This window comes from Pristiophorus japonicus, chromosome 4 (genome assembly GCF_044704955.1).
Source record: "Pristiophorus japonicus isolate sPriJap1 chromosome 4, sPriJap1.hap1, whole genome shotgun sequence".
Taxonomy (NCBI): domain Eukaryota; kingdom Metazoa; phylum Chordata; class Chondrichthyes; family Pristiophoridae; genus Pristiophorus; species Pristiophorus japonicus.
Genome location: NC_091980.1, coordinates 285667385 through 285687958, shown reverse-complemented (window position 1 = coordinate 285687958; position 20574 = coordinate 285667385). Strand labels below are relative to the sequence as shown.

General features: G+C 47.4%; 1 protein-coding gene across 1 annotated transcript in view; it reads left to right on the top strand.

Moving 5' to 3' along the window:
• Positions 1 to 20574, top strand: part of LOC139262374 (protein phosphatase 1 regulatory subunit 37) — a 374617-nt gene that overhangs the window by 17503 nt on the left and 336540 nt on the right. The window lies entirely within an intron of this gene.

Sequence of the window (20574 nt, the reverse complement as noted above, 5' to 3'; positions counted from 1 at the left end):
TTATATGAAATCCTTGCAAAGGACATTAGTTAGATTGAGTGGAACAGTGAGTTTGCACAGTATTCTTTTAACCTTTCAGTCCTTGGTTTCAGCTCAGTCAGAATTTTGGAATGTAACTCTCCTGTCTCTGCTGCTTGAAAGGTGAAATGAGCTTGGGTAATCCCTTTTCATGTTTATTGCTAATTTTCTGCATCAATTCTTCTCTTCTTCCTTCTCCTGTGAGAGCTCCCTATATTTCTATAGGTAGCCCTCATATGACTTGGCCTAATGGTCGTTATTCATAATTGAGGGCAAACAGGCTATTTGGCTGTGGAAGGCATCAAAACTGAGCATGATCATATCTTCATCAGATGGCCACATGTGCACTTCCAGAAGGCATCACTGGATAGCAATCAAGACTGGGAATCCTAGCCAATTTTCTCATCCCTAATTCACGGGTGCTGAGGCCAGTTACTTTGCTCTTACTGCCACGCTCCCCGCTCCTCCCCCCCAGCCCGGCCCCGCACCTCCTGGGTGAGATAAGCAAATTCAGTATAAACCAGAGATAAAATCTGGAACTTTTTCCTTGCTTGAATAATTCAGTAACTGACTATGTAACTCATTGAGCCATGAGAAGAGCTTGAGTTTGGGCAATCTCAACCTCGCATGGGAGCATTGCACAAAAATACCTCAAAAGCAAGCACTAAATTGGCAATGTCACACAGAGCATCCATAAGGATGGCTAATTTGAAATAAGTTCACACTGGTGGAGTAAGAGATGCTCTTCTGAGGAGTTACAGCAGACTTATAGGATGAGATACAGCAAGTTTTACACTGAATCAAGCCCATGCTGTACCTGACCAGGGAAAGTTTGACGCTAACACTGTGGACCCAAGTTTCGGGCCGCACCTAGAATGGCGCAGCCCCGACCTGGACGCCCGTTTTTCGCGTCACAAAGTGCGCCTAAAAAAAACTTACCTATTCTCCGGCTCCCTGCAGGCCCTCTGGAGCTGGGCGCGGCACAGCAAAAGCTATGGGTGGCGGAGCCAGGTCCCTGAGTTGAAAACCGTGCCGGTACCTCTGCACAGGCGCGCTACAGTGGGGACGCTTGTGCAGTAGCTCCAGGCGCCCAAAACTGTGGGAGGGGCCCGAAGCACGCAGCCCCTAGCCCTGGCCGAATGGCCTCACTGGGGCTGCGTGGATAAGACTGCCTCCCACGCCCAGCTCCTACTTCCTCCCGACCAGACCCGACCCAACTTGACTCCTGCTCTCCCCCCGCGACCCGACCTCGCCCCCGACCTCCGCTCCCGACGGCCCCCCCCTCCCGAACTCCGTTCCCGACCGACCTCCGTTCCCGACCTTCCCCCCCCCTCCCCGACCGACCTCCCCCCACCACCGACCGACCTCCGCTCCCGACCTCCCCCCAACCCCGACCGGCCTCCGCTCCCGACCATCCCCCCCCCCCCCGCCCGACCGACCTCCGCTCTGAACCTCTACCCCCCCCTCCGCTCCCGACCTCTTCCCCCCCCCACTCCTCGACCGACCCCCCTGCCCCAGACCCCGGACCCGACGCCACCTACCTGTCAATCCGGTAAGTCTAAGCTCGAAGTCTTGTGCCCGGCCCGTTCAGCCTCCCTCTCCTTTCTTTCTTTCTTTTTCTCTCTCTCTCTCTCTCTCCCTTCTCTCTCTCTCTCCCCCCTTTCTCTCTCCCTCCCTTCCCTCCTTTCCTTCCCTCCCTTCCCTCCCTTCTCACCCTCCTCCTCCTCCCCCCTCCCCCCACCCCCTCTCCTCCATCCCCCTCCACCTTCTCACCCTCCCCTCCACCCCCTCACCCCCCCTCCACCCCTCACCCCCCCCACCCCCTCACACACCCCCCTCCTCTCCCCTCCCCCTCCCCACTCCCCTCCCCCTCCCCTTCCCCTCCACCCCTCGCTGTCAGAAACACAGACACTGACAGACAAAGAGTGAGAGACACACACACTGACAGACAGACAGAGAGATAGAGACACTGACAGAGACACATGGTGGGGGGGGGGGGGGGGGGGGGGAGTTCCCAGCACGCTGTTGGAGGTCTCCCGGTGCTGCAGTCAGTAAGTAGAAAATGTTTTATTTATTGATTTAAAAAAATATATATTTTTTATTAATTTTTTTTGATTGATTTATTGGTTGATTTATTGATGTATTTATCATTTATTATTGATGATGGCTCTTTTTGTAAAACTGAAATATTTAATGTTTGTAAACTTCCCTTTAAACACCGCCCCCCCCCATTCCCTACGCCTGATTTGTAACCTACGCCTGATTTTCTAAGTGTAGACAAGGTTTTTTCGAGCGTACAAAAATCTACACTTACTCCATTCTAAGTTAGTTTGGAGTAAGTTTTCACTTCCTAAACTTTCAAAACGGGCATAAGTGGCCGGACACGCCCCCTTTAAAAAAAATCTGTTCCAAACTGAAATTGTTCTAACTGACTAGAACTGGAGCAAACTAAATGCCGAGAATTGCAATTTCTAAGATACTCCATTCTAAACCAGTTGCTCTAAAAAAAACAGGAGCAACTCAGGCCGAAACTTGGCCCCCGTGTGCCAAAAGTGGAAAACATTTCCATTCTCCAACACTGACTTTCCTCTTTGTCCTTGATGCGCAGTAAGAATATTCCATTCTGCGCAGTGTGTAGAGATATGCACTCAGGGATTTGAGATGCAGAAACCCATGACATAAGGTTGAACAGCTTTGGCGCTTAAAAGAATTTTGGTTCTATGGTGTATGAAGCAATTTCAGAGCCAGCATTAAATAGTTTAGAAATTAAATAATTTAGAAAATTAATCAAAAACCAATTTCCCTAATTTATTCATCTATAAATCTGGGTATTTATTAATTTAGTAATTCACTCAAATTAAATCAGAAATCAATGTATTAATTGATAAATATGCATATTTGTAAATTAATTTCTAAATTAAAGCAATTCCCAATTACATCCCATTCCCATCCTCATTATAATCTTTCAGTTATAAGTCTGCCTTTGTTATAAGACTACTGGAGCTTAGCTCTTAATTTCTTTTTCATGTCAGATTTTATGCTCTGTTATGGAACATTTACTATGGAATTATAACGTGAAACATGTTTGACTCCCAAACCGCAAAGCATTCTGCCGGTGGTTACAAAATATGCTGCCTAAAACATTGCGCAAAGTTCTGTTTCTCTGTCTTTGAAAACTGACTCAGAAGTTCCTTAAGAAAGATGGAAACGCAACGCTCCTGTTTACAGCTGGTCCCTGACAGCAACAGTCATGAATTATTAAAGAAAAGAAACAGTATCATATTTATGGACTGAAAGGAACCTCCAACCAAATCATTCCATTTACATGGTGTATCTCAGTTTTCTCATAAAATGTATTTCTAAATTAAATGTATAATTAAGGTTGTGGTCCCCTTGTGAGCGTGTAATGTACTGTAATGAAAGGAATTACTCCAATGCTGGGGTTTACTATAGCTCCCCTTGATAGGATTGTTAATGTAACAATATAATCAGGGTATGTTATAAAAGTAATGGACTAATTAGTCTGTAGTGGTAATCTGCTGCAGCAGAGATTTGCAATACTGTTGAAATCAATAAGAATAGTAAATATGTACAATGTAATGCAACACACAGCTTTGCTGCCCTCTCATTGCTTGTTTTGAACAGGATAAATATTTTACACTAAATATGTATTCGATAGCCTTTAAGTTAGAAAACCTTGGAGTTACCTTTTTTTTAATCATGATTTTTAACAATATGCTTGGTATTTAAACTCAGCTTTTTGGTATATTTTCATTGAAAGAGCGGGCAAAATATATAAATGATTTGCTGTTGTTGCTGTTGTCACGGCTAAAAAGGCTTCAGTGGAGGATAAATGCCGGCATCGACTGGTTGGGACGAACAGACTGTTTCTGTGGTGTATATCCTATGTTGGAAAGTGTGAGGTCATGCACTTTGGTAGAAAAAAATCAAAGAGCAAGTTATTATTTAAATGAAGAAAGATTGCAAAGTGCTGCAATACAGCGGGACCTGGGGGTACTTGTGCTTGAAAAACAAAAGGTTAGTATGTGTTATGTATGTAACCCTTGGCAACCTGTATCACACCACCACCAGAGGGCCTACCTGTTGGAGTCCCAAGGGATCCCAGCATCCCTTGGGAGCACTGTATATAAGCAGGCCTCCCACGCTGTACCAGCACTCTGGAGTTCAATTAAAGGAGCTAAGGTCACACTTACTCATTGCATACAGTACTCAGTTTCATCTTTTATTATGAGCATAACAATTGGCAACGAGGCAACAAACAAAAGCGCGAAAATGCAAAGAACTGTTGGTATCCTGGAGAAATTCTCAGAAGGAGATGTTTGGGAGGGCTTCATGGAGAGACTCGACCAATACTTCGTGGCCAACGAGCTGGAAGGGGACAAGAATGCTGCCAAACGAAGGGCGATCCTCCTCACCATCTGTGGGGCAACAACCTATGGCCTCATGAAGAATCTTCTAGCTCCGGTGAAACCAACAACCAAATCCTATGAAGAATTGTGTACGCTGGTCCGGGAGCACCTAAATCCGAAGGAAAGCATTTTGATGGCGAGGTATCGGTTCTACACGTGTCAACGGTCGGAGAGCCAGGAAATGGCAAGCTACGTCGCCGAACTAAGGTGCCTTGCAGGACATTGTGAATTCGATGGATTCCTTAAACAAATGCTGAGAGACTTTTTTGTGCTTGGCATTGGCCATGAGGTTATCCTTCGCAAACTATTGATTGTTGAAACACCGAACCTGAGCAAAGCCATAACGATAGCCCAGGCATTTATGTCCACCAGCGATAACACCAAACAAATTTCGCAGCATAAAGAGGTTTCGGCTAGTACTGTGTGCAAAGTAACATCGTTTTCAAGCAGGAATATACATGGCAGAATGTACACTTCAGCTACTGCACAACCTCAGATGACCCAGAGTCTACCATCAATCGTTAATGCGAGGCAATTAATACCTTGTTGGCATTGTGGAGGTGATCATCGGGCCCATCAGTGCCTCTTCAAACACTATGCGTGCAACAGCTGCAAAACATGGGACACATCCAGCGAATGTGCAGGCGAGCTGCAAACCCTGCAAACCACCACGATGCAGAGGAAGATCGATCCATGGTGGATCAGGCTGAAATAGAGACTCGAACCGAGAAGTGTACGGGGTACACACCTTCACCACGAAATGTCCACTGATTTTATATTAACAGTTGAACTGAACTGAATTCTAGTATCCATGGAACTGGACACGGGTGCGAGTCAGTCTATAATGAGCAAAAAGGCCTTTGACAGGCTGTGGTGCAACAAGGCACACAGGCCCAAGCTCAGCACCATTCACACCAAGCTAAGAACTTACACCAAAAAGCTGATCCCGGTAATTGGCAGCGCAGAAGTAAAAGTCTCCTATGATGGAGCAGTGCACGAACTCCCAATATGGATCGTGCCAGGGGATGGCCCCACACTGTTCGGCAGAAGCTGGCTGGGAAAAATCCGCTGGAACTGGGACAACATCCAAGCGTTTTCGTCCGTCGACGATGCCTCATGTGCCCAGGTTCTGAGCAGATTCCCATTGTTGTTCGAGCCAGGCATTGGAAGTTTCTCGGGGCGAAGGTGCAGATTCACTTGGTTCCAGGTACACGACCCATCCACCACAAGGCACGGGCGGTGCCGTATATGATGCGAGAGAAAGTGGAAATTGAGCTGAACAGGCTGCAGCAAGAAGGCATCATCGTGCCGGTAGAATTCAATGAGTGGGCCAGTCCGATTGTCCCGGTACTCAAAGGTGACGGCACGGTCAGAATTTGTGGGGACTATAAAGTAACGATGAACCATTTTTCGCTACAGGACCAGTACCCGCTCCCCAAGGCAGATGACCTATTTGCAACCCTGGCCAGAGGAAAGCCGTTCACCAAGTTGGACCTGACCTCAGGCTACATGACGCAGGAGCTGGAGGAATCTTCGAAAGGCCTCACCTGCATCAACATGCACAAAGGTCTGTTCATCTAAAACAGATGCCCGTTTGGGATTCGTTCAGCCGCGCAATTTTCCAACGGAACATGGAGAGCCTGCTAAATTCGGTTCCATGCACCATGGTTTTCCAGGACAACATACTGGTCACAGGTCGGGACACCATTGAACACTTGAAGAATCTGGAAGAGGTTCGAAGTCAGCTAGATCACGTGGGACTCGGGTTGAAACACTCGAAGTGTGTTTTCCTGGTATCAGAGGTCGAGTTCTTAGGAAGAAGAATCGCAGCAGACGACATCAGACCCACCGACGCCAAGACCGAGGCCATCAAGACCACGCCGAGACCACAGAACGTGACGGAGCTGCGGTCGTTCCTGGGACTCCTCAACTATTTCGGTAATTTCCTACCTGGGTTAAGCACCTTGCTAGAACCCCCAACATGTGCTGGGAGATGACTGGGTATGGGGGAATTCACAAGAGGCTGCATTTGAGAAAGCCAGAAATCTGTTATGTTCAAACAAACTGCTTGTACTGCATAACCCATGTAAATGATTAGTGCTAGCTTGCGATGCGTCGTCATATGGGGTCGGGTGTGTGTTACAACAGGCTAACAAATCTGGGATTTTACAACCGGTCGCCGATGCGTCCAGAAGTCTGTCCAAGGCCAAAAGGGCCGACAGCATGATTGAAAAAGAAGCTCTGGCGTGCGTTTACGGGGTGAAAAAAACACAGCAGTATTTGTTTGGTCTCAAGTTTGAGCTAGAAACTGACTATAAGCCGCTCATATCGCTATTCTCAGAGAGCAAAAGCATTAACACCAATGTCTCTGCCCGCATCCAAAGATGGGCGCTCACACTGTCGGCATACAGCTATGTAATCTGCCACAGACCGGGCACAGAGAACTGCGCTGATGCCCTCAGTCGGCTACCATTGCCCACCACCGGGGTGGAAATGGCACAGACTGCAGACTTGCTCATGGTAATGGATGCATTTGAAAATGAAAAGTCAACCATTATGGCCCGTCAGATCAGGACCTGGACCAGCCAGGATCCTTTACTGTCCCTGGTAAAAAGCTGTGTCCTCCATGGTCCAGCATCCCAGCAGAGATGCATGAAGAGATTAAGCCGTTTCACAGGCGCAAAGAAGAAATGTCCTTACAGGCGGACTGTCTTTTGTGGGATAATCGCGTGGTCTTGCCCAAGAAAGGCAGAGAAATGTTCATACGCGACCTACACAGTACCCACCCAGGCATAGTAATGATGAAAGCCATAGCCAGATCCCATGTGTGGTGGTCCGGCATCGACTAAGATTTAGATTCATGCGTGCGCCAGTTCAACGCTTGCTCTCAACTGAGCAATGCACCCAGAGAGGCACCACTAAGTTTGTGGTCGTGGCCCTCCAAACCGTGGCTCAGATCCACGTTGACTTTGCGGGCCCATTTCGAAGCAAAATATTCTTGGTTGTTGTGGATGCTTATTCAAAATGGATTGAATGTGTAATAATGTCTGTAAGCACGTCCACCACCATCATCGAAAGCCGATGAGCCATGTTTGCCACACACGGTCTGCCTGATGTCCTTGTCAGCGACAATGGACCGTGTTTCACCAGTGCTGAATTCAAGGAATTCATGACCCGCAATGGGATCAAGCAGTCACATCTGTCTCATTTAAGCCCACATCCAACGGCTAGGCAGAACGGACAGTTCAAACCATCAAGCAAAGCTTGAAACGCGTGTCGGAAGGCACCCTGCAGACCCTACTGTCCCGAGTCCTGCTCAGCTACCACACTAGACCCTACTTGCTCACCGGGGTTCCCCAGCCGAGCTGCTCATGAAAAGGGCACTCAAAACAAGGCTAGCTCTTGTCCACCCTGATCTCCATGATCACATCGAGGACAGGCGGCATCAACAAAGCATGTACCATGATCGCGCAAACTTGTCACGCGATATTGAGGTCAGTGACCCTGTGTTTGTACTCAATTATGGACATGGTCCCAATTGGCTTGCTGACACGGTCATAACCAAAGAAGGGAAAAGGGTGTTTCAGTTCAAATTGGCCAATGGACTAACGTGCAAAAAACATTTGGACCAAACCAAATTGTGGTTCACTAACAGCTACGAGCAACCCGAAGTGGACACCACCAACTTCGACCCTCCAACACACACACAAGTGGCAACCGACATCACGGTTGACCACAAAGCCAAACTCACCATCCCCAGCAGCCCGGCAAGGCCAGCTGCCCAGCAGCCCAGTGAAGAACTAACCAACTCACCCACACCTGCATTTTACCAAGACGATCGACAAGGGAGTGAAAAGCCCCAGATCGTCTCACCCTGTAAATAAGTGTACTATTGACTTTACGAGGGAATAATGTTATGTAGGTAACCCTTGGCAACCTGTATCACACCACCACCAGAGGGTCTACCTGTTGAAGTCCCAAGGGATCCCAACATCCCTTGGGAGCACTGTATATAAGCAAGCCTCCCACGCTGTACTAGCATTCTGGAGTTCAATTAAAGGAGCGAAGGTCACACTTACTCATTGCATACAGTACTCATCCTTTATGATGAGTATAATCGTATGCTGGTACAGCAAGTGATCAGGAAGACCAATGGAATTTTCGCCTTTATTGCAAATGAAATCAAGTATAAAAGTAGGGAAGTCTTGCTACAGTTATACAAGGTATTGGTGAGGCCACACCTGGAATACAGCGTGTAGTTTTGGTTTCCATATTTACAAAAGGATATACTTGCTTTGGAGGCAGTTCAGAGAAGAAACATAGAAACATAGAAAATAGGTGCAGGAGTAGGCCATTCGGCCCTTCGAGCCTGCACCACCATTAAATAAGATCATGGCTGATCATTCCCTCAGTACCCCTTTCCTGCTTTCTCTCCATACCCCTTGATCCCCTTAGCCGTAAGAGCCATATCTAACTCCCTCTTGAATATATCCAATGAACTGGCATCAACAACTTTCTACGGCAGGGAATTCCATAGGTTAACAACTCTCCGAGTGAAGAAGTTTCTCCTTATCTCAGTCCTAAATGGCCTATCCCTTATCCTAAGACTGTGTCCCCTATTTCTGGACTTCCCCAACATCGGGAACATTCTACCCACATCTAGCCTGTCCCGTCCCGTCAGAATCTTATATGTTTCTATGAGATCCCCTCTCATCCTTCTAAACTCCAATGTATAAAGGCCCAGTTGATCCAGTCTTTCCTCATATGTCAGTCCTGCCATCCCGGGAATCAGTCTGGTGAACCTTCACTGCACTCCCTCAATAGCAAGAATGTCCTTCCTCAGATTAGGAGACCAAAACTGAACACAATATTCCAGGTGAGGCCTCACCAAGGCCCTATACAACTGCAGTAAGACCTCCCTGCTCCTATACTCAAATGCTCTAGCTATGAAGGCCCAACATACCATTTGCCTTCTTCACCGCCTGCTGCACCTGTATGCCAACTTTCAATGACTGATGCACCATGACACCCAGGTCTCGTTGCATCTCCCCTTTTCCTAATCTGCCGCCATTCAGATAATATTCTGTCCGCGTTTTTGTCCCCAAAGTGGATAACCTCACATTTATCCACATTATACTGCATCTGCCATGCATTTGCCCACTCACCTAACCTGTCCAAGTCACCCTGCAGCCTCCTAGCGTCCCCCTCACAGCTCACACCGCCACCCAGTTTAATGTCGTCTGCAAACTTGGAGATACTACACTCAATTCCTTCATCCAAATCTTTGATGTATATTGTAAAGAGCTAGGGTCCCAGCACTGAGCCCTGCGGCACTCCACTAGTCACTGCCTGCCATTTTGAAAAGGATCTGTTTATCCCGACTCTCTGCTTCCTGTCAGCCAACCAGTTCTCTATCCACGTCAGTATATTACCCCCAATACCATGTGCTTTGATCTTGCACACCAATCTCTTGTGTGGGACCTTGTTAAAAGCCTTTTGAAAGTCCAAATACACCACATCCACTGGTTCTCCCTTGTCCACTCTACTAGTTACATCCTCAAAAAATTCCAGAAGATTTGTCAAGCATGATTTCCCCTTCATAAATCCATGCTGACTTGGACCGATCCTGTCACTGCTTTCCAAATGCGCTGCTATTTCATCCTTAATAATTGATTCCAACATTTTCCCCACTACTGATGTCAGGCTAATCGGTCTATCATTACCCGCTTTCTCTCTCCCTTCCTTTTTAAAAAGTGGTGTTACATTAGCTACCCTCCAGTCCATAGGAACTGATCCAGAGTCGATAGACTGTTGGAAAATGATCACCAATGCATCCACTATTTCTAGGGCCACTTCCTTAAGTACTCTGGGCTGCAGACTATCAGGCCCCGGGGATTTATCGGCCTTCAATCCCATCAATTTCCTGAACACAATTTCCTGCCTAATAAGGATATCCTTCAGTTCCTCCTTCTCACTAGACAACTCTGTCCCCTAGTACTTCCAGAAGGTTATTTGTGTCTTTCTTTGTGAAGACAGAACCAAAGTATTTGTTCAATTGGTTTGCCATTTCTTTGTTCCCCATTATAAATTCACCTGAATCCGACTGCAAGGGACCTATGTTTGTCTTCACTAATCTTTTTCTCTTTACATATCTCACATATCTATAGAAGCTTTTGCAGTCAGTTTTTATGTTCCCGGCAAGCTTCTTCTCATATTCTATTTTCCCCCTCTTACTTAAACCCTTTGTCCTCCTCTGCTGAATTCTAAATTTCTCCCCGTCCTCAGGTTTGTTGCTTTTTCTGGCCAATTTATATGCCTCTTCCTTGGATTTAACACTATCTTTAATTTTGCTTGTTAGCTGCTGTTAAGCCACCTTCTCCGTTTTATTTTTACTCCAGTCAGGGATGTCCAATTGCTGAAGTTCATCCATGTGATTTTTAAATGTTTGCCATTGCCTATTCACCGTCAACCCTTTAAGTATCATTTGCCAGTCTATTCTAACCAATTCACGCTTCAATCCATCGAAGTTACCTTTCCTTAAGTTAGGACCCGAGTTTCTGAATTAACTGTGTCACTCTCCATCTTAATAAAGAATTCTACCATGTTATGGTCACTCTTCCCCAAGTGGCCTCAAGATTGCTAATTAGTCCTTTCTCATTACACATCACCCAGTCTAGGATGGCCAGCTCCCTAGTTGGTTCCTCGACATATTGGTCTAGAAAACCATCCCGAACACACTCCGGGAAATCCTCCTCCACCGCATTGCTACCAGTTTGGTTAGCCCAATCAATATGTGGATTAAAATCAACCATGATAACTGCTGTACCTTTATTGCATGCATCCCTAATTTCTTGTTTGATGCTGTCCCCAACCTTACTACTACTGTTTGGTGGTCTGTACACAACTCCCACTAGGGTTTTCTGCCCCTTGGTATTCTGTAGCTCCACCCATACCGATTCCACATCATCCAAGCTAATGTCCTTTCTTACTATTGCATTAATTTCCTCTTTAACCAGCAATGCCACCCCACCTCCTTTTCCTTTCTGTCTATCCTTCCTAAATGTTGAATACCCCTGGATGTTGAGTTCCCAGCCTTGGTCACCCTGGAGCCATGTCTCCGTGATGCCAATTACATCATACCCGTTAACTGCTATCTGCGTAGTTAATTTGTCCACCTTATTCCGAATACTCCTCGCATTGAGGCACAGAGCTCCAGGCTTGTCTTTCTAACACACTTTGCCCTTTTAGAATTTTGGTGTAATGTGGCCCTTTTTGCTTTTTGCCTTGGGTTTCTCTGCCCTCCACTTTTACTTTTCTTCTTTCTATCTTTTGCTTCTGCCCCCATTCTACTTCCCTCTGTCTCCCTGCATAGGTTACCATCCTCCTGCCATATAAGTTTAACTCCTCCGCAACAGCACTAGCAAACACTCCCCCTAGGACATTGGTTCTGGTCCTACCCAGGTGCAGACCGTCCGGTTTGTACTGGTCCCACCTCCCCCAGAACTGGTTCCAAAGTCCCAGGAATTTGAATCCCTCCCTTCTGCACCATTCCTCAAGCCACATATTCATCTGAGCTATTCTGCGATTCCTACTCTGACTAGCACGTGGCACTGGTAGCAATCCTGAGATTACTACTTTTGAGGTCCTACTTTTTAATTTAGCTCCTTGCTCCCTAAATTCATCTTGTAGGACCTCATCCCGTTTTTTACCTATATCGTTGGTACCTATATGCACCATGACAACTGGCTGTTCAACCTCCCTTTTCAGAATGCCCTGCACCCGCTCTGAGACATCCTTGACCCTTGCACCAGGGAGGCAACATATCATTCTGTAGTCTCGGTTGCGGCCGTAGAAACGTCTATCTATTCCCCTTACAATTGAATCCCCCATCACTGTAGCTCTCCCACTCTTTTTCCTGCCCTCCTGTGCAGCAGAGCCACCCACGGTACCATGAACTTGGCTGCTGCTGCCCTCCCCTGATGAGTCATCCCCCTCAACAGTACCCAAAGCTGTGTATCTCTTTTGCAGGGGGATGACCGCAGAGGACCCCTGTACTACCTTCCTTGCACTACTCTTTCTGTTGGTCATCCATTTCCTATCTGGCTGTGTACCCTTTTCCTGCGGGAAGACCTGTCATGTTTGTAACCTTCACATAACTGTAACCTTTATGTAACAACACTGTACACTGTATACACCTGACAAATGCACACCTTGACCACAGGGGGTGAACTTGTGGGAGACACTCCTCGCCTGGTCATCCAGATATTTAAAGGGAGGTCCCACACAGGGTCATGACTTCTTGGTCCTGTGAATAAAGGTGCAGGTTACAGAGTGACCTTGTCTCCAGTATGTGCCTCGTGTTAATTTGCTATAGTGTGTAAGGACGCAATATTTGGCGACGAGAAACGGGACTCAACGACTCAAGAGAATGGCCACCGGTAGCATGGAGGAACGGTACTGTGTTGGTGAGTACTGGGACGATTTCGTTGAGAGGCTCCAGCAGAGCTTTGTCACGAAGGACTGGCTGGGAGCAGCAGCGGCTGACAAGCGAAGGGAGCATCTACTGACCAGCTGTGGACCTAAGACGTACGCGCTGATGAAAGACCCGTTTGTACCCGAGAAGCCGGTAGACAAGACCTTCGAGGAGCTCAGCAAACTGATCGGTGAGCACCTCAAACTGGCGAGTAGTATACACATGACCCGACACCGAATCTATGCGCACCGACGTCAGGAAGGGCAGAGCATACCGGACTTCGTTGCGGATCTTTGGCACTTGGCCAGCCTCTGTAAGTTCACAGACACCTGCAGGGAAGAGATTTCTTCAGTGAGGGCATTGGTCATGCCGGGATTTTTAGGAAGCTAATTGAGACCAAGGACTTGACCTTGGAAGCAGCAGCGTTGATGGCTCAAACCTTCATGGCGGGGGAGGAGGAAACCAAGATCATCTACGCTCGCAACTCTGCTCCCAACATGGCGATGGAGCAGGGGGTTAACATGGTAAATGTGACTCAGAACCCTGCAGGCAGGCAAGGGCAATTCGACACCAACCAGGCAGTAACAGACTCCAGGGTGGGTCCTCAACAGAGACAATGGCAGGTTGAACGGACATTTACACCATCATAAGGGACAATACGTCCTGGGATGGGACCATTGACACCCACAAACAGAGTGCTCAAGAGTAATCAAAGAGACAATCAGAGAGGAATGCCTGGTAACAGCTCTTTTGTTCACAACAATCTCAGCTCATGCTGGAGGTGCGGGGGCAAACATGCTGCGAAGATCTGCCGGTTTCAGCAATTCATCTGCAGAAATTGTAATTTGAGTGGACATTTAGCCAGGATGTGCAGGACGCCCACAGCAAGGCTGGTTTATGAAGTGGATGAACCACAAGAGGGGTCTACAAGGCAGAGGTATGCCTGGGACACAGCAATGGATGCTGAAGTTCAGCGGGTCCAGTTGGCAAACATCCACAGCTCATACACAAAAATGCCACCTATGATGATGAGAGTACTGTAAAACGGTATCCCAGTATGCATGGAGCTGGACACAGGAGCCAGCCAGTCACTTATGAGTGTCCAACAATTCGAGAAACTGTGGCCTCCCAGAGCTAGCAGACTGAAACTAGAACGCATTGACACGCAATTACGGACATACATCAAAGAAATTATCCCAGTGCTCGGCAGTGCAATGTTGGTAGTCACACATAATGGATCTCAGAACCGGCTGCCACTCTGGATTGTCCCGGGAAATGGTCCCACGCTTTTGGGGAGGAGCTGGCTAGCCGAGATGAACTGGAAATGGGGGGATGTGCACGCCATTTCATCTGTGGAGCGAAGTTCATGCACACAGGTCCAACAAAAGTTTGAGTCATTATTTCAACCTGGCGTCGGGACTTTCAAAGGCACCAAAGTAAGGATACGCATCACCCCGAACGCCACACCAGTGCACCACAAAGCCAGAGCTGTGCCATATGTGATGCGGGAGAAAATCAAGAGTGAGTTGGACAGGTTGCCTCCTGCTGACCGCACTCGCTCACGGGAGTCCCGCCAGTGGAACTACTCATGAAACGTACACTAAAAACTCGGCTGTCCCTCATTCATCCAGTCTTGTCAGACATTGTTGAGGGCAAGCGCCAGTCCCAAAATGAATGCCATGACCATAACTCAAAGGGGAGATGGATGGAAATCGATGACCCTGTATTTGTTCTCAATCACGCTGTGGAGCCCAAATGGCTTGAGGGTACTGTAATTGGTAAAGAGGGGAATAGGGTCATAGTGGTCAGACTCAACAATGGGCAGATATGCCGCAAGCATCTGGACCAAGTTTAAAAAAAAAGGTTCAGCATGGACACTGAGGAACCTGAGGAAAATCATGAGATGCTGCCCACACCACTGCCAGTGAACGAGCAACAAGAACCATCAGCAGCATGCACAGTCCCTGCGGCCAGCCCGGACAAGCCGGAATCACCACAGCTGACAAAGACGCATGCCAAGGCTCAACAACCAGAGCCCCAACTGCGGCGCTCCACGAGAGAGCGTCGACCGCCTGAAAGACTCAATCTTTGACCCAAAGACGTTGGGGGAAGGTGATGTCATGTTTGTAACCTTCACACAACTGTAACCTTTATGTAACAACACTGAACACTGTATACACCTGAGAAATGCATACCTTAACCACAGGGGGTGAACTTGTGGTAGACACTCCTCACCTGGTCATCCAGATATATAAAAGGAGGTCCCACGCAGGGTCATCACTTCTTGGTCCTGTGAATAAAGGTACAGGTCACAGAGTGACCTTGTCTCCAGTATGTGCCTTGTGTTGATTTGCTGAAGTGTGTAAGGACACAACTCACTAAATGCGCTATTCACGTCATTCTCAGCATCGTGGATGCTTCAGAGTTCATCCACCTACAGCTCCAGTGCGCAATGCAGTCCGTCAGGAGCTGCAGGCGGATGCACTTCCCGCACACGTAGTTGTCAGGGACACTGGAAGGTTCACTAGGTTGATTCCAGAGATGAGGTGGTTGACCTTTGAGGAAAGGTTGAGTAGGTTGGGCCTCTACTCAGTGGAATTCAGAAGATTGAGAAGTGATCTTATCGGAACGTATAAGATTATGAGGGGGCTTGACAAGGTGGATGCAGAGAAGATGTTTCCACTGATGGGGGAGACTAGAACTAGGGAGCATAATCTTAGAATAAGGGGCCGCCCATTTAAAACTGAGATGAGGAGACATTTCTTTTCTCAGAGGGTTGTAAATGTGTGGAATTCGCTGCCTCAGAGAGCTGTGGAAGCTGGGACATTAAATAAATTTAAGACAGAGTTGGAAAGTTTCTTAACCGATAAGGGAATAAAGGGTTATGGGGAGCGGGCAGGCAAGTGGACCTGAGTCCATAATCGGATCAGCCAAGATCGTATAAAATTGTGGAGCAGGCTCGAGAGGCCGTATAGCCTACTCCTGCTCCTATTTCTTATGTTCTTATGTAATCCTCTGTATGTAAAATGGTCAGAATCGCAGAATGCGATGTTCAATACACTGTTAGAATTTCCAGAATCATGATAAAAATGGAATTTACCGAATTCAGATATTCTAAAATGGTGCCTCTGTATACGATGCTTTAGAGATACTGAGATATTGTTCATAAAATAAAGGTACTCGGCTACTGCTGTTTGTGCTGATTTTGTATCCTCTTTATCACCTGCTTTGAGGACACAACCCATTCTGGTGGTAGGTATTACCATGTCTGCAAATAGTTCACCCTATTGCCAAATAAATGTCAACTACATGTTATTCCTGCTCATTTCTTGGAGGTGAACAGATCTGAGAACCAATAAATTTGAATCAGTCCAGTCAGTCACATGAACAAGTAAGGGTGGATTTATACTGTAACTTTAGTGTTGCTGTAAAGAGGATTTCACTTCACTATGATGCTAAAATTGTAGTGCAAATCCAGAGAAACAATATGAAATTTCCAGGAGGTGACAATCTCTCACTGCTGGTTTGACACCTGTAATGTATGTATGCCTGGGTTTACCTGCCACCAGGGGGAGTGACCGTCGGAGGTCATTGGGCCACAGACACATACGTGCAGCCCTTGTATATAAAGAAAGCCTCTATGTTTAATCCTCACTTTGAAATCTAATAAAGTAGAGTCAGTTCGCACCTGATTGAGTTCACGGTTCTAAGCCTATTGAGTTATTGCATACGCAACATTTGGCAATGAGGCACAATACGAACTTTCACACACAAAAATAAATATGAGCACCATTGGGATCCTGGAGCGATTCATGGAGGGAGACGACTGGGAGGATTTTACAGATGGCCTCGACCAGTACTTCGTGGCCAACAAGATGGATGAAGACGCTGACACAGTTAGGCGCAGGGCAGTTTTCCTCACAGTTTGTGGTCCAAAAATCTATGGCCTCATAAAGAATCTGTTCTCACCTGCATGTACAATGGAAAAGACCTATGAGGAATTGTGTGCTCTGATTCAGGACCATCTCAAACCTAAAGAAGACATCATTATCTCAAAACATCGCTTTTACAAGCATGTTCATGCTGAGGGCCAGGATGTGGTGGAATTCGTTGCTGACCTGAGATGTCTCGCTGGGCCGTGTAAGTTTGGAACCGCGTTGGAAGACATGCTGCACGACGTCTTTGTAATAGGCATAAACCAGGAGGTGATCCTGCGGAAGCTGCTGGCTGCGGAGACTCTGGATCTGAGCAGGGCCATCACGATCGCCCAGGCTTGCCTGATCATGGTCGATAGTACAAAGCAGATATCCTCACAGAGTCAGAACTCCACGGCAAGTACTGTGCACCAGATTGTGTCGTCGGTTGACAGAGCTGCACCTGGAAGGGCCTACCCGACTCTGTTTGCTAAAACCTGTAGCTACTTGAAGTCCGCCATTGGGCACGAATCTGATTTCACCCTGTTGGCATTGTGGGGGCAATCAGTGCCATTTCAGACAGAATATTTGTAGAGGCTGTGCAAAAATGGGACACCTTTAGCGGATGTGTCCTCAGCTCAGCAAGCGTGCTGCGACACAGCACGTGGATGAGGATAACCGATCCGATGTGGATCCGGCAATGCAACCTGAGATACCCGAGGAGCAAGTTCCTGACAAAGAGCCAACCGATAATGATTGAAGTTAAATTGAACGGCGTGCCAGTATCTATGCAATTAGACACGGGTGCGAGTCAGTCAATTATAAGCCAAAGGACTTTCGAAAAGCTGTGGGACACCAAGGCCGTGAAACCCAAGCTAAGTCCAGTAAATGCAAAATTGCGTACCTACACCAAAGAGCTCATACCAGTGATTAGCAGTGCAGCAGTCAAGGTGTCGTACGATGGGGCGGTTCATGATCTATCACTGTGGATCATTCCAGGCAATGGTCCAACGCTGTTCGTCAGGAGTTGGCTTGAAATAAATAAAGTGGAACTGGAACGATATTAAAGCTTTGTCATCGGTGGATGGCGCTTTGTGTGCTCAAGTGCTGAGCAAATTTCCCTCGCTGTTTGAACCGGGCATTGGCAACATCACGGGAGCCAAGGTGCAGATCCACCTGGACTCGGATGCAAGATCCATCCATCACAAAGCTCAGGCGGTCCTGTATATGATGAGAGAGAAGGTCGAAATCGAACTGGACAGACTCCAACGTGAAGGGGTCATTTCACCGGTCGAATTTAATGAATGGGCTAGTCCCATTGTTCATGTGCTGAAGAGTGATGGCACTGTGAGGATTTGTGGAGAAAACAAGGTTACGATCAACCGAGTTTCAAAACAGAATCAGTACCCGTTACCAAAAGCTGATGCTAGCCGGGGGAAAGTCGTTCACCAAATTGGATCTGACATCGGCTTATATGACACAGGAGCTTGTCGAATCGTTGAAGGAACTTACATACATCAATACGCAAAAAGGGCTGTTCATTTACAACAGGTGTCCTTTCGGAATCCGCTCGGCTGCAGCCATATTTCAGAGAAACATGGAGTCTGTCCCTAGAACCGTGGTGTTCCAAGACGCCATTCTGGTCACAGGTCGTGACACTGCCGAACACCTGCACAACTTGGAAGAGGTTCTATGTCTTGACAAAATGGGGCTCAGGCTGAAATGTTCAAAGTGCGTTTTTATGGCACTGGAAGTCGAATTCCTGGAAAGGAAGATTGCTGTAGACGGTATCAGGTCTACAGACTCAAACAGAGGCCATCAAAAATGCACCCAGACCCCAGAATATGATGGAGCTGCGTTCGTTCCTTGGTCTTCTCAACTACTTCGGTAATTTCTTACCTAAATTGAGCACATTATTAGAGCCACTGCACATGCTGCTCAGAAAAGGCGACAACTGGGTTTGGGGTGTATCTCAAGACAGGGCCTTCGAGAAGGCTAGAAATCTGCTTTGTTCCAACTAATTGATGGTACATTATAATCCGTGCAAGCGTTTAGTATTGGCCTGTGACGTTTCATCACATGGGGTTGGTTGTGTGCTCCAACAATCCAATGAGTCGGGCAAATTACAACTCGTTGCGTATGCGTCGAGAAGCATGTTTAAAGCGGAATGAGCCTACGGCACGGTAGAGAAAGAAGCTTTAGCCTGCGTATATGGGGTTAAAAAGAAGCACCAGTTTGGGCTTTGTTTCGAGCTTGAAACCGATCACAAGCCGCTCATATCTTTGTTTTCAGAGCATAGAGGTATCAATACCAACGCGTCATCCCGCATCCAGAGGTGGGCGCTGACATTATCTGCCTATGATTATGTCATTCGCCATAGACCTGGCACTGAGAATTGTGTCGATGCATTGAGCCGTTTACCGTTGCCCACGCCGGAGGTGGAATCGCCACAGCCCGCAGACCTACTGTTGGTCATGGATGCCTTTGAGAGTGAAGGGTCGCCTGTCACTGCTCAACAAGTTAGGATCTGGACCAGCCAGTATCCGATCTTATCGGTTGTAAAACGTTGTGTCCTTAGTGGTGATTGGTCGACCATTCCCAGCGAAGTGTGTGATCAGACCAACCTTATAACCGTCGCAAAGACGAACTATCCATTCAATCTGATTGTTTGTTATGGGGTAATCGTGTTGTTATGCCCAAAAAAGGCAGGGAGAGATCTGTACGGGATTTACATAGCACCCATCCCGGTATTGTGATGATGAAGGCCATTGCCAGGTCTCACGTTTGGTGGCCTGGCATTGATTCTGATTTGGAGTCATGTGTGCAGCAGTGCAATACTTGCATGCAGTTAAGCAATGCACCAGTGGAATCCCCGCTAAGTCTGTGGTCGTGGCCATCCAAACCATGGTCAAGGATCCACATCGACTATGCGGGTCCTTTCCTGGGCAAAATGTTTTTGGTGGTGGCGGAGGCATATTCCAAATGGATAGAATGTGTAATCATGTCATCCAGCACATCCACAGCCACCATTGAGAGCCTTCGTGTCATGTTCGCCACTCATGGTCTGCCCGACATCGTTGTGAGCGACAACGGATCGTGCTTCATGAGTTTGGAGTTTCAAAAGCTTATGAGACTCAATGGTATCAAGCACGTAAGTTCAGCACTATTCAAACCTGCGTTTAATGGTCAAGCGGAGCGGGCCGTCCAAACCATCAAGCAGAGCCTGAAATACGCAACTCACGGTTCTTTACAGACTCGTTTGTCATGCACTTACTTAGTTACAGGACGAGACCCCACACACTTACCGAGGTCCCCCCTGCTGAACTGTTTTTGAAGAGAGGTCTCAAGACCAGGCTCTCGCTTGTCCACCCTGATCTTAACAATTACGTCGAAAACAGACGTCAACATCAGCAGTGGTATCATGATCGCAGTGCCGTGTCATGCAACATCTCTATTAATGATCCTGTGTATGTGCTAAATTATGGTCAAGGCCACAAGCGGGTCACTGGCACTGTTACGGCCAAGGAGGGTAACAGGGTGCTTATTGTCAGGCTCACTAATGGGCAAATATACAGGAGACACATTGATCAGATGAAATTGCAGCACACAGACAAACCGGAACAGCTTGAAGAAGGCACCATCAATGACCAACCGATTCCTATTCAGCCATCAGAAGACCCTACTGTTGTCAATGAATCTGGACCTTCAATCCCCGACATGGACAATGCCACTCCCATTA